Raw genomic sequence first — 12,198 nt, 5'->3', positions numbered from 1 at the left:
ATCTTGAACGGCTGTTATGTTTACAAGGGAATGTACATAGCACGTCAAGATAGAATAGTGGACTTGATAGTAAAGGACATATCTCGTTTTCCAACCTCAGTGAGAATGTACAAACATTCCTGTGTCAATCCCACCATGTTCCATCTCTGCAGTAACCCAGCCACTTTTACACATTTGTCTGCCAATACACCAGATGTTGTTGTTGTCAATGAAGTATCTAGAGAGGTGTTTGTTCTGGAGGTAGCCTGCACATTTGACCCTAGCCTAGAGGAAGCCTTCATGACCAAGGTCATTAAGTACCAACCTCTCCTGAATACCATCTCAGAATTAGGGTACAGCTGCAGACTGCTTGTGTTCATATTTGGCAGCCTAGGACATAGGCCTACACACAGGTTGGTCGTAAGAGCGCTCCAACAACTGGGGATGCCCAACAAGAAGGCTAAACGCCTTGCAAAGTACTGCTCTGTCTCTACTGTAATTGGTAATTGTAATCGGCGACGCTGCTACTTGTACCCCTGAAATGTGTAAAAAAAAATAAAGAAAATAAAAAATATGCCGCTGGTCCATGAATTGTGATTGTGTAGTAACTGCAACGTTAGTATTTGTGTCCCTGTATGTCTTTTTTCTATGTGGACATAAATACATGGTTAAAATGTGTTGTATCATTAGGAACTGCAGGGTTCAGACACCAATAGCATGCTGCTCCAAAGGCAAATACTAGAATAGTAGAATCAATGCGCACATTGACGGCTCTGTTATGCTGTTATGTTGTGACGGAAAACACCTGACTAACGCACCACAAAAACACCTGTCAAGCCAATTGTCTTACTAAAATACTTGTGGTGCCCTAAAATAGTGTGCCTGTGTTTCAATTTCCAAATGGTGAAACTTATCTAAAAGAAGGAAACATAGAGAACATAGAGCTAACAGAGGACAACATGCTTCCTCATTCCAATACTTATGGATGGCATTTTAAGCGTCTTTGAGTGTCTAGAAAAGTGCTATATGAGTCTAATGTATTATTATTATTAGTATATATAATGAGTATAATATATATAATATATTTGAGTAATTTCTTCATTCGGCTGACGTGAATGACATTTCAGAACACGTCATAAACGGTATTGATAATACGTCACAGTAAAGCAGGTGAGATATTCTAGCGGGATTCCTTTATACGTTCACACATCAAACGGACACCGTGTTGATAAGGTGGGAAATAATTACGCCTCCGGTTGATATGGAAAATGACCTAGAAAATATAAAATAATCAACTTCATAAGTATATAGTCCTAATGAGCAGCAGTGGTTGTACAATTAGGAGAACCGCCAGCTAACTAAATGTCAATGCTTCGAGAAAACGTTGTGATAAGTTAAATAAAATAATCACATTTTTTCCTGTTGTAGGGCATTTCAGACGTAATAGCCTTTTATCAGTTAACGTATACCTTCATGTCTGAGCCCAGCGCCTGGTGGTGTTGTGGACGCTCCGAGCGCTCCAAACACGCTGGAAAAGAGATGGAATTTGAACACTCAAACAGGTTTGGAGCTTATCAGGTATTCTGTTCCCACTGCGCGTAACCAGGGCGCAACTTCCACAGATAGCGAACACACACTGACACATAAATGAATCCTCAGACGCTGGAGTAAAGTTTAGTTATTTACTCAATCCTCAGAAACATGAGTGGTCGTTTGGTTATTTTGTAAAACTGTAAATAAACATAAGAGTACAATTACTGTAATGCTCAAAACTATACTGTTACACTTTCAACATCAACAGTATGTAGCCAACATATAACATCAATATAGCAATACAAATAGTTATACTTAAATAATATAAGCTATGTATTTATAAACATATACATTATACATTGTAGTTAAACAAGAAAAGAAAAGGCAACTTACAAGCAAAGCCTTTTCCAGGGCAAGAATGTAAACAAAGAGATTCTCCGGAGCTTTTTCTCTCAACTAGCTGTTGCACGAGCTATCACGTCTGAACAGTGTGCTCACGTCATGTGACTAATGTTCGTCATGTGACTAATCAAAACCGAAACTGAATAAAGGCAGTAACAAATGTAATGTCATAAAATGTCCACTAGATGTCTCTAAAATGAAAACCTAAGAAACCATGACAATAGGCCTACTGGTAAAATAAGGGAATTGCAGTAGCATTCACTTCATCTAGCTTACTTCAAGGGGGCTTCACACTCACAGTAAGGCTAATATGATTATCATTTTTGTTGTTGCCTAATTTGATGTTTATCCTGCCCTCCCATTCTCCTGTTTCACTTAGTTATAAGGACGCCCAGCCTAAAGCAGAGAAGCAGGCTCACGTTTTAACAGAGCCCACGGATGAGGGCAGGAGGGAGCCGGGCTCTGTCCACCTGGAGCGAGCCCTCTCCCACTGTTGCCTGGACGACGAGGGACTCAGGGGGTGCATGGAACAGGGACACCTCGGCCATGACCTGCTGACGGCCATGAGCCACGAGGCTCGCACCAGGAGGGAGGCCAGCCTCCGGACCGCCCTGGAGCTGGCTGTGAAGGGTAAGGAGGTCACAGCTTAGTGTGTTGTTTCTTTACTACTTTTTTTGTGATCAAATGTTTCTTTATTTTCTTTTAAAACAAACATAATAACAAAACAAGACGACAAGGCCACATCCTGCAACCAACGCCCCCAACAACCCATACAACCACACCACAACACACAAATTACAATATAGCTATCTAGGTATTAGGGACATACATTAGCCTACAAGTCGGGACCCAAAACAAAAAAGAAAGTAAATCAAATAAATCACCCACCCACCCCAGGGACCAGAGGACAACAGTCAATTACATGTTTCTTTACTTACTATTAATTACTGGATTTGTACAACAAGGTCTGTGGTTGCTCATTGTTGTTTTGTATGAAAGGAAGTCTTGGGCTATATTATAACAGCATAGGAAGTTCTTAGTGCCAACATGATTTTCAAGGCCATAGTTTTCAGCACACATGATGACACTTGACCTACTTCACCAACGTGAGCGCAGGTGAAACAGCACTAAGCAGCTGTGTATGTTCAGCTGATACTGCTGACACGATTTTCCAATATGCCATGTCATTTTAAAGCTAAAAATAAAAATAGAGCTAAAAAAAAGAGCCCAGAATGTTTCTCTGCAGGTGGGTTTTGTTGAGTTAATGTGCCATCGTTAAAAGTTGCCAAAATCTGTTAAGATCACTGATGAAGGACTGTTATTTGCTTCTACATAACCTAATGATGTTTATAAAATATGAAAGCTTTAACAACATCCTTACAGCAAGGAGAATTGCATTCCCCACATAATAGGCTACCTCTTAAATAGTTCACAATTACAGTAGTGTAGGTGAATAAAATACAGATGCACAGTCTACTTTATTGAAAGTTCATACTGTAAGCTATGTTTTAACAACTCTACAGTAAACATGTCCCCCACCAATGATGTAGCTCCCCTTGTGTGAAATTCAGACAATTATTCAAACGTATGACGGAAATGTTAAAGGAACGTAGGAGTATAGGATATGTAGTGCTTATTTGATTAATTACTAGTCTTGCTTTTTACAGCTTTGTGTATATTTGAAGGCAGTCCACGGATTTGAGAGTGGCTGTGAATGCAACTATAGGAGTGTAGTCTAATTAATGCAGTAGGCCTATAGCATAACTTAATACTGACACTTGGCCTATAGTATATCAATATGTTGCTGCAGGGTATGCTCATTAATCGTCACCAATTCACACAAGGACAACATTGTGGGGGACGTGATTACTGTACACTTGTTTATCGATCCATTTATGACGGTGTATTTGTCAGGGAAAGTGCAATATGAATCGACATCTTAGTTTCCATCAATTCAAATGTGCCAGAGAAATGTTTCTGAATGTCCCCCATGTCATGTGATTTCAGTGAAGACTCAGTGTGAAACCGACATGGTTGCCATGGAGCAACTGAAGACTAGGGTAGGCACAGACGGGGCAGAGATGAGGCGCCGCATCCGCGAGTGTTTCCAGTCGATGCGTAACACCCTGCTCAACAACGAGTCCGCGCTGTTGGCCCACCTGGACGGCCTGACGTCCAGCACCCAAGGCGCCGCCATGGAATTCCTCCATGACTCCGCCCCGCTCATGGCCTCTCTGACCGGGCTGGAGGTGATGTCTGAGAAGGCCCTCCTGGAGCCTGACTGGGTGGTGTTCCTCAGCGGGGCTCTGACCCAGTTGCTGCACAAGACCAAGGAGGGCGTCCGGCGTCCCGCCCCGTACCTCCAGGAGGGGGAACCCTTCAAGGCAGTGAAGATGGACTTTGAGGCCCTCCTCGTTGACCTGCAGATCAGCCTGGGAACTCACCTCAGCTGGAAGACCAAAGAAACGGCGGGCGTCGCCTCCGCAGTGCCCAGCCTCGACTGCATTTTTGAACCGCGTGACGTGGTGCAGTTGGCATCGAGCCCAGGCTCGCCAGTCAAAGGCCTGATACCAGTGGAGCCCCCCCTGCCCCTGCCACTTACCCCCAAGAAGACACGGGAAGAGCAGCTGATGCTGCCTGCTGGAGACAGCAGCCCCCGAGAGGAGAAACACCAGCTCCTATTGCCCAGACCCCCGATCATCTATCAGCACCATATCGTGGGAGCCACTGTGGAGGTAGGCTACAGTCCCACCATGCACTGCAATGACTGGAGTTTATTCATAAAACCTGACCTGACCAACAAACTTTTTGGTTTACATAAGTATGATTCATTGTCATATTACGGGTCCTGTTCAATTGTGTTTCTGTTTTTTGTCTGTGTGCAGATTTTCTGGATGGTTCCGATGGGCGAGGAGGTGGACAGCTTTGACATTCACTTCCAGGACGCTGATACCATGGGGAAGGCCATGGGGGAGGCCATGGGGGAGGGTGTGATCGTGCGTGGGCTGGAGGCCTGTAACCTGCAGACGTCAGGGCTGCTCCCAGACACCCACTACCTCTACCGAGTGCGCTCGGTCAACAGCCACGGCACTGGGGAGTGGAGCTCCACCTATAGGGTGAGGCTGCTAATCTAAATGTTGATTGGTTGGTTTTAACAGCAGTCACTGTGTCCCGAGCCACTCTTCTATGACTTTAACTTATTGTCTTTGTCATTCCGTCCAGGTCAACACTAAGCGCCAGAGATACGAGGCGACGGCACACGTGACACAGGAAGCCTAACTATTCATCCAGGAAGTGGAAGACAACACATCACTATTCCTTATTCCATATTTGTCTACTATAGGATGTGCCTTTGTCCCAAATAGAAATAGAAACGGTAGGCTGCCTACTGAAGAAAGACACTCATACATTCTCCCTCCTCCCTCCCTGATACTAAACAACAAAGTCGTTACTGTTCAAGTGATTATTACTATAAATGTATTCACTTTGACTTTATGAAGCAGTTTAATTGGAGTTGTGTTAGCCACATAATAAAAATACATATCTAGAACTGAATTTAAGCTCCGCCCACTTTTACACAAGCTCCGCCCACTTTTACACAAGCTCCGCCCACTTTTACACAAGCTCCGCCCACTTTGACACAAGCTCCGCCCACTTTGACGTAAGCTCCGCCCACTTTGACACAAGCTCCGCCCACTTTTACACAAGCTCCGCCCACTTTGACACAAGCTCCGCCCACTTTTACACAAGCTCCGCCCACTTTGACTTAAGCTCCGCCCACTTTGACACAAGCTCCGCCCACTTTGACACAAGCTCCGCCCACTTTTGACACAAGCTCCGCCCACTTTGCCACAAGCTCCGCCCACTTTTGACACAAGCTCCGCCCACTAACTGTCTAAGCCACTCCCACTTTGACACAAGCTCCGCCCACTAACGGTCTAAGCCACTCCCACTCCCACTTAAGCTCCGCCCACTTTGACACAAGCTCCGCCCACTTTTGACACAAGCTCCGCCCACTAACTGTCTAAGCCACTCCCACTTTCACACAAGCTCCGCCCACTAATTGTCTAAGCCACTCCCACTTAGACACAAGCTCCGCCCACTTATACACAAGCTCCGCCCACTTAGATACAAGCTCCGCCCACTTTGAATTAAGCTCCGCCCACTTAGATACAAGCTCCGCCCACTTTGAATTAAGCTCCGCCCACTTAGACTTAAGCTCCGCCCACTTAGACACAAGCTCCGCCCACTTTGACTTAAGCTCCGCCCACTTAGACACAAGCTCCGCCCACTTTGACTTAAGCTCCGTCCACTTTAAATTAAGCTCCGCCCACTTTGACTTAAGCTCCGCCCACTTTTACACAAGCTCTGCCCACTTTGACACAAGCTCCGCCCACTTTGACACAAGCTCCGCCCTCTTTGACTTAAGCTCCGCCCACTTTGACTGAAGCTATGCCCACTTTGACTTAAGCTCCGCCCACTTTGACTTAAGCTCCGCCCACTTTGGCTTAAGCTCCGCCCACTTTCACTTAAGCTCCGCCCACTTTGACTTAAGCTCCGCCCACTTAGACACAAGCTCCGCCCACTTATACACAAGCTCCGCCCACTTAGACTTAAGCTCCGCCCACTTTGGCACAAGCTCCGCCCACTTTGACTTAAGCTCCGCCCACTTTTACACAAGCTCCGCCCACTTTGACACAAGCTCCTCCCACTTTGACTTAAGCTCCACCCACTTTGACTTAAGCTCCGCCCACTTTGACTTAAGCTCCGCCCACTTAAACACAAGCTCCGCCCACTTTGACCTATGCTTCACCCACTTTGACTTAAGCTCCGCCCACTTAGACACAAGCTCCGCCCACTTTGACTTAAGCTCCGCCCACTTTGACTTAAGCTCCGCCCACTTTGACTTAAGCTCCGCCCACTTTGACTTAAGCTCCGCCCACTTATACACAAGCTCCGCCCACTTTGACTTAAGCTCCGCCCACTTTGACTTAAGCTCCGCCCACTTCTACACAAGCTCCGCCCACTTTGACTTAAGCTCCGCCCACTTTTACACAAGCTCCGCCCACTTTTACACAGCTCATTAACATACAGCTCATTAGCATGAATCTCATTAGCATGAAGCTCATTAACATACAGCTCATTAGCATGAATCTCATTAGCATGAAGCTCATTAACATACAGCTCATTAACATACACACACAGCTAATTAACATACATCTCATTAACATACAGCTCATTAGCATGAATCTCATTAGCATGAAGCTCATTAACATACACATACAGCTCATTAACATACAGCTCATTAACATGACCATTCACATTCACATTCACATATGCCCAGGAGCTCAGATGTCACTGCTGGTTATTCCGCACCCTTGTGACCCCAGGTCATAGAGAGATGTTAAATCCATTCTATCTGGTCTCCACAGACTAATATCGACTCACGCGTGCATCCACTATCTTCACCCTAACTTTTTTTTTTTCCTTTTTTTTTTTTATCAGGTTAAAATATTTTTTTGGCCACTGCCTTGGGCTTTTATGATCGTGAGATCACGCTGTATCCAGGGAACCCTTTGTTAGCATTAGCTACGCTAGCATGCGGCTAACACGCAAGAAGCTCAATAACATCACCAGGGGGCGCCACACCGATTCGGGGGTTCCATATGTCTCTCGGTGGGGCCGAGCCGAGTCGGAAAATATCTATACCGTGTCTGTGGCACCTACGCTTGCTGAGCTAAAGTCCTTTAAGAGACCTAGCATGGGTAGCATGGGTAGCATGGGACACTTAGACTTTAACATGACTTCCCGGGGTCGTAGAGGGCTGGGGTTAGGCTTAAAATGACCGCGTAGACCTAATGAACTAAATATGAATATGAAAACCTTGTGTTTCTACCACATTCATAGCCAGCGTTATACGTCCCGTAGTGTGACCCCTCCCGGGGTTAATAACGTATGGTTCCCCGCGGGTTAGGAGAACAATTCCAACACCCCCGGATAGACCAGAGGACAGGGAATCTAAAACCATTTGAATGGTGTCTCTACGACCTTCCTATCACCCCCCCATCAACATCATCATACACAGGCCCACACAGGCGCCACTTCCACTTACCACCACTGGAGGGAGACAGACACATATACCTGAGTGAGCCTGGCTGCAGCACTCAGCATCTGCATATCGTGGGAGCCACTGTGGAGGTATGCTACAGTCCCATCATGCACTGCAACACTGGAGTTTATTCATAAAACCCTGACTGCCAACAAACTTTTTGGTTTAGTATAGTATGATTCATTGTCATATTACGGGTCCTGTTCAATTGTGTTTCTGTTTTTTGTCTGTGTGCAGATCTTCTGGATGGTTCCGATGGGCGAGGAGGTGGACAGCTTTGACATTCACTTCCAGGATGCTGATACCGTGGGGAAGGCCATGGGGGAGGCCATGGGGGAGGGTGTGATCGTGCGTGGGCTGGAGGCCTGTAACCTGCAGACCTCAGGGCTGCTCCCAGACACCCACTACCTTTACCGAGTGCGCTCGGTCAACAGCCACGGCACCGGGGAGTGGAGCTCCTCCTATAGGGTGAGGCTGCTCATCTAAATGTTGATTGGTTGGTTTTAACAGCAGTCACTGTGCCACTGAGCCACTCTTCTATGCCTTTAACTTGTTGTCTTTGTCATTCTGTCCAGGTCAACACGAAGCGCCAGAGATACGAGGCGACGGCAGACATGACACAGGAAGCCTAACTATTCATCCAGGAAGTGGAAGACAACACATCACTATTCCTTATTCCATATTTGTCTACTATAGGATGTGCCTATGTTTCCCACATGGAGCTTTTCATTGCATTATTAAAACACAAAAAAAGAATCATTACATAATGCCTCTTGTTCCTAAGTGAATCACTTTGTAATTGGTGTTTAATTGGTAGCGATCAGGGAACGGCATCCTTTTATTTAATTAACGAACACTGTTTTGGAGTGTCTAACGGAGAGGAGGATGAGAGAGGAGGATGAGAGAGGAGGAGGAGAGAGGAGGAGGAGAGAGGAGGATGAGCGAGGAGGATGAGAGTGGAGAGGAGGATCCAGCCTCTCGGTCCTCCTCACCAGGCCGATGTCTGAGCGCGTGTCCCAGAGGGAGAGCATCGCTCAGCGTGCTGAACTCCAGGACGAAGGTGCCCCCCCCCCCGCCGTGCAGGTGACCGGGGTCTCCCCGGGGTTCACCCCCCGCAGGAGGTTCACCGTAGAGTGAAGCAGTTCACCCCCCTGTAGAGTGGTTGTATATGGCACCTGGTAGGTTTACCACAGTACCTTTGATCAGCGTGCGTAAAGTTCCACTTTTCCGAATACAGTCACCAAGGCACGCTGCAAGCGCTATGGTTATTCGATGTGAATGGAGCTGGAAATAGCCCCGTTGTCCAGCTGCTGAAGCCCCGTAATATGGGAATGTAGTGCTGCACACCTGGATTTTATAACGTTGTGTTTAATCATGTTTATTCCGTTCTGCTTTTATTTGATAGTCGGGGTCTTATAGGGCTCTCCCAACCCGAGGTGCTCTCCGCGCTCTCTTCCTGCTGATTGCGCGTTGTGTGTGTGTGTGTGTGTGTGTGTGTGTTGTGTGTGTGTGTGTGTTGTGTGTGTGTGTGTTGTATGTGTGTGTGTGTGTGTTGTGTGTGTGTTTATCACTGTGATGTGATTTAACTAGCCAACTCCGTACTACGTTAGCGGAGCGAATTACGTGTGAAATTAGCATGCTAGCAGGTGTTTTCATATAGAATATTATATATTATATCAGCCATAGCTGACTAGTGAGCCTGCATCAACCTTAATGCTATTCAAGTGCAAGAAGATTACATTTGTCTTTTTGCAAATCTATGTTTTTGCTTACGGATCTATGTTTTTGCTTACAAAGTGGATTTTTTTTCTCACAAAATATTTATTTGCTTTTGATTTAATTAGGCTCAAGATAAACTCCATATATCTGAGACCAAACCGGGCTACTTAACTGCAAGAGAATATGTCCACTATGCAGTGAAATCGGCGAAAAGTAGCTTCAATGACAGCTTCACATGTAGACCACTAGATGGCAGCGCACACCATATTGGAGTCTGTATCGTTGTAATATGTAACGTCTGGGTCAAGACGACCATACGAATTATAGAAATAAACAAAGATGTAATTGATAAAAGGTGCTGTATAAAGTTTATTATTATTATTATTATTATTATTATAAATCCTAGAATTCAAAAACAAACATATAACAGAACACTTAAGAACACCAACAGAAAATGAAGACAAGTTATTGTCAAATCAAAACTTTACAAACAATTTCAATTCAATTCAAGGGCTGTGGCTTTGGGGAAAAAACTGTTCGAGTGTCGTGATGTTTTTGACCTGGTGGCCCTGTACCGCTGTCCAGAAGGGAGTAGTTCAAACAAGCTGTGAGCTGGATGTGAGGGGACAGCCACAATCTTGCGTGCTCTCTTCAGTGATCTGGAGCTATGGAGGTCTGTGATGGGAGGCAGGGGGCAGCCGATGATCCGCTCAGCTGTCCGTACGACTCTTTGTAGTTTGGCCTTGGATCGGGCAGACGCAGAGTCGTACCAGACAGTGATGGAAGATGTTAGGATGCTCTCTATGACGGCCCTGTAGAACTGGACCAGGATGTGACGACTGATGTGGAGTCTCTTCAGCTGACGGAGGAAGAACAAGCGCTGCTGGCCTTTTTTAACTAAATGGGTGATGTTGTTATCCCATTTTAGTTTGTTGGAGATGGTAGTGCCCAGAAACTTGTAATTCATCCATTATTGTGATTGGGGAGTTATTGATGACCAGTGGAGAGTGAGTTGGAGCCTTTTCCGGAAGTCCATAATCACCTCCACTGTCTTGGTGTTGTTGAGTTCCAGGTTATTGGCTGCAGACGAGGACACCAGGCAGCCGACCTCCCTCCGGTAGGCGGTCTCGTCATTGTCAGTGATGAGGCCAACCATGGTGGTGTCATCTGCATATCTGATGGTCTGGACAGATGTGTCACCAGAGTCATTGGTGTACAGGGAGTAGAGCAGGGGGGAGAGCACACAGCCCTGAGGAGCACCGGTGTTAACTGTGCGGGGCTGAGACAGGTGAGGGCCCATCCTGACATACTGCCTTCTGTTGGTGAGGAAGTCAGTGATCCACTGACAGATGAAGGGGTGGATATTCAGCTGTATTATGTACACTATTTAATTTTTCTAACAAACATATTCATTAAATATCATCTGTTCAAAAATTAACATAATTAATGACCTCCCTTTTCAATATGAAAAAAACCCTGTACATGTTCTAATCATATCACTATATTATGTACAAAAAGGTAGAAAGTATAAATACAACTTTAACATCTTAAACTTTAACAACTTAAACAACTTTAACTTTAACAACTTTAACAACTTTATCAACTTTAACCACTTAAACATCTTTAACAACTTTAACAACTTTAACATCTTTAACAACTTTAAGTCAAATCTAAAGTTCCGGTCCTTCCCTCTTTTTAGGACACTTGTGTTGCTTTTTTTTATCTGACCGGCTGAAGCTCCTCCCACACTGGGAGCAGAGGAAAGGCTTCTCTCCAGTGTGAGTGCGCTGGTGTCTCTTTAGAACAGAAGAGTGACTGAAGTTCTTCCCACACTGGGAGCAGTGAAAAGGCTTCTCTCCAGTGTGAGTCCGCTGGTGTTTCTTTAGATTACTTGGGTCACTGAAGCTCCTCCCACACTGGGAGCAGAGAAAAGGCTTCTCTCCAGTGTGAGTGAGCTGGTGTTGAGACAGATGTTGTGACAGAGTGAAGCTCCTCCCACACTGGGAGCAGAGAAAAGGCTTCTCTCCAGTGTGAGTGAGCTGGTGTGTCTTTAGATTAGATAACAGGCTGAAGTTCTTACCACACTGGGAGCAGTGAAAAGGCTGCTCTCCAGTGTGAGTGAGCTGGTGTCTCTTTAGATTAGATAACAGGCTGAAGTTCTTACCACACTGGGAGCAGTGAAAAGGCTGCTCTCCAGTGTGAGTGCGCTGGTGTATGATGAGATCCCTCTTTGAAGTGAAGCCCCTCCCACACAGATCACAGTGGTGAGGTCCAGGTTTGTCTGTGTGTCTCTGTTTGCGGTTGGGGGGCAGGGGGGTGTCTGAGGTGGTGGGGGGCGGTTGTGGGCCTCTGGAAGGAGGGAGGGGGGTGTTTGAGGTGGAGGGGGGCTGTTGTGGGCCTCTGGAAGACGTCTCTGGTCTGATCTCTCCTGTCCTCAGCAGTCTGACGTACTCCTC

The sequence above is a fragment of the Nansenia antarctica genome (assembly GCF_963989245.1).
Source record: "Nansenia antarctica genome assembly, chromosome: 17".
Taxonomy (NCBI): Eukaryota; Metazoa; Chordata; class Actinopteri; order Argentiniformes; family Microstomatidae; genus Nansenia; species Nansenia antarctica.
This window is presented reverse-complemented; position numbering follows the sequence as displayed.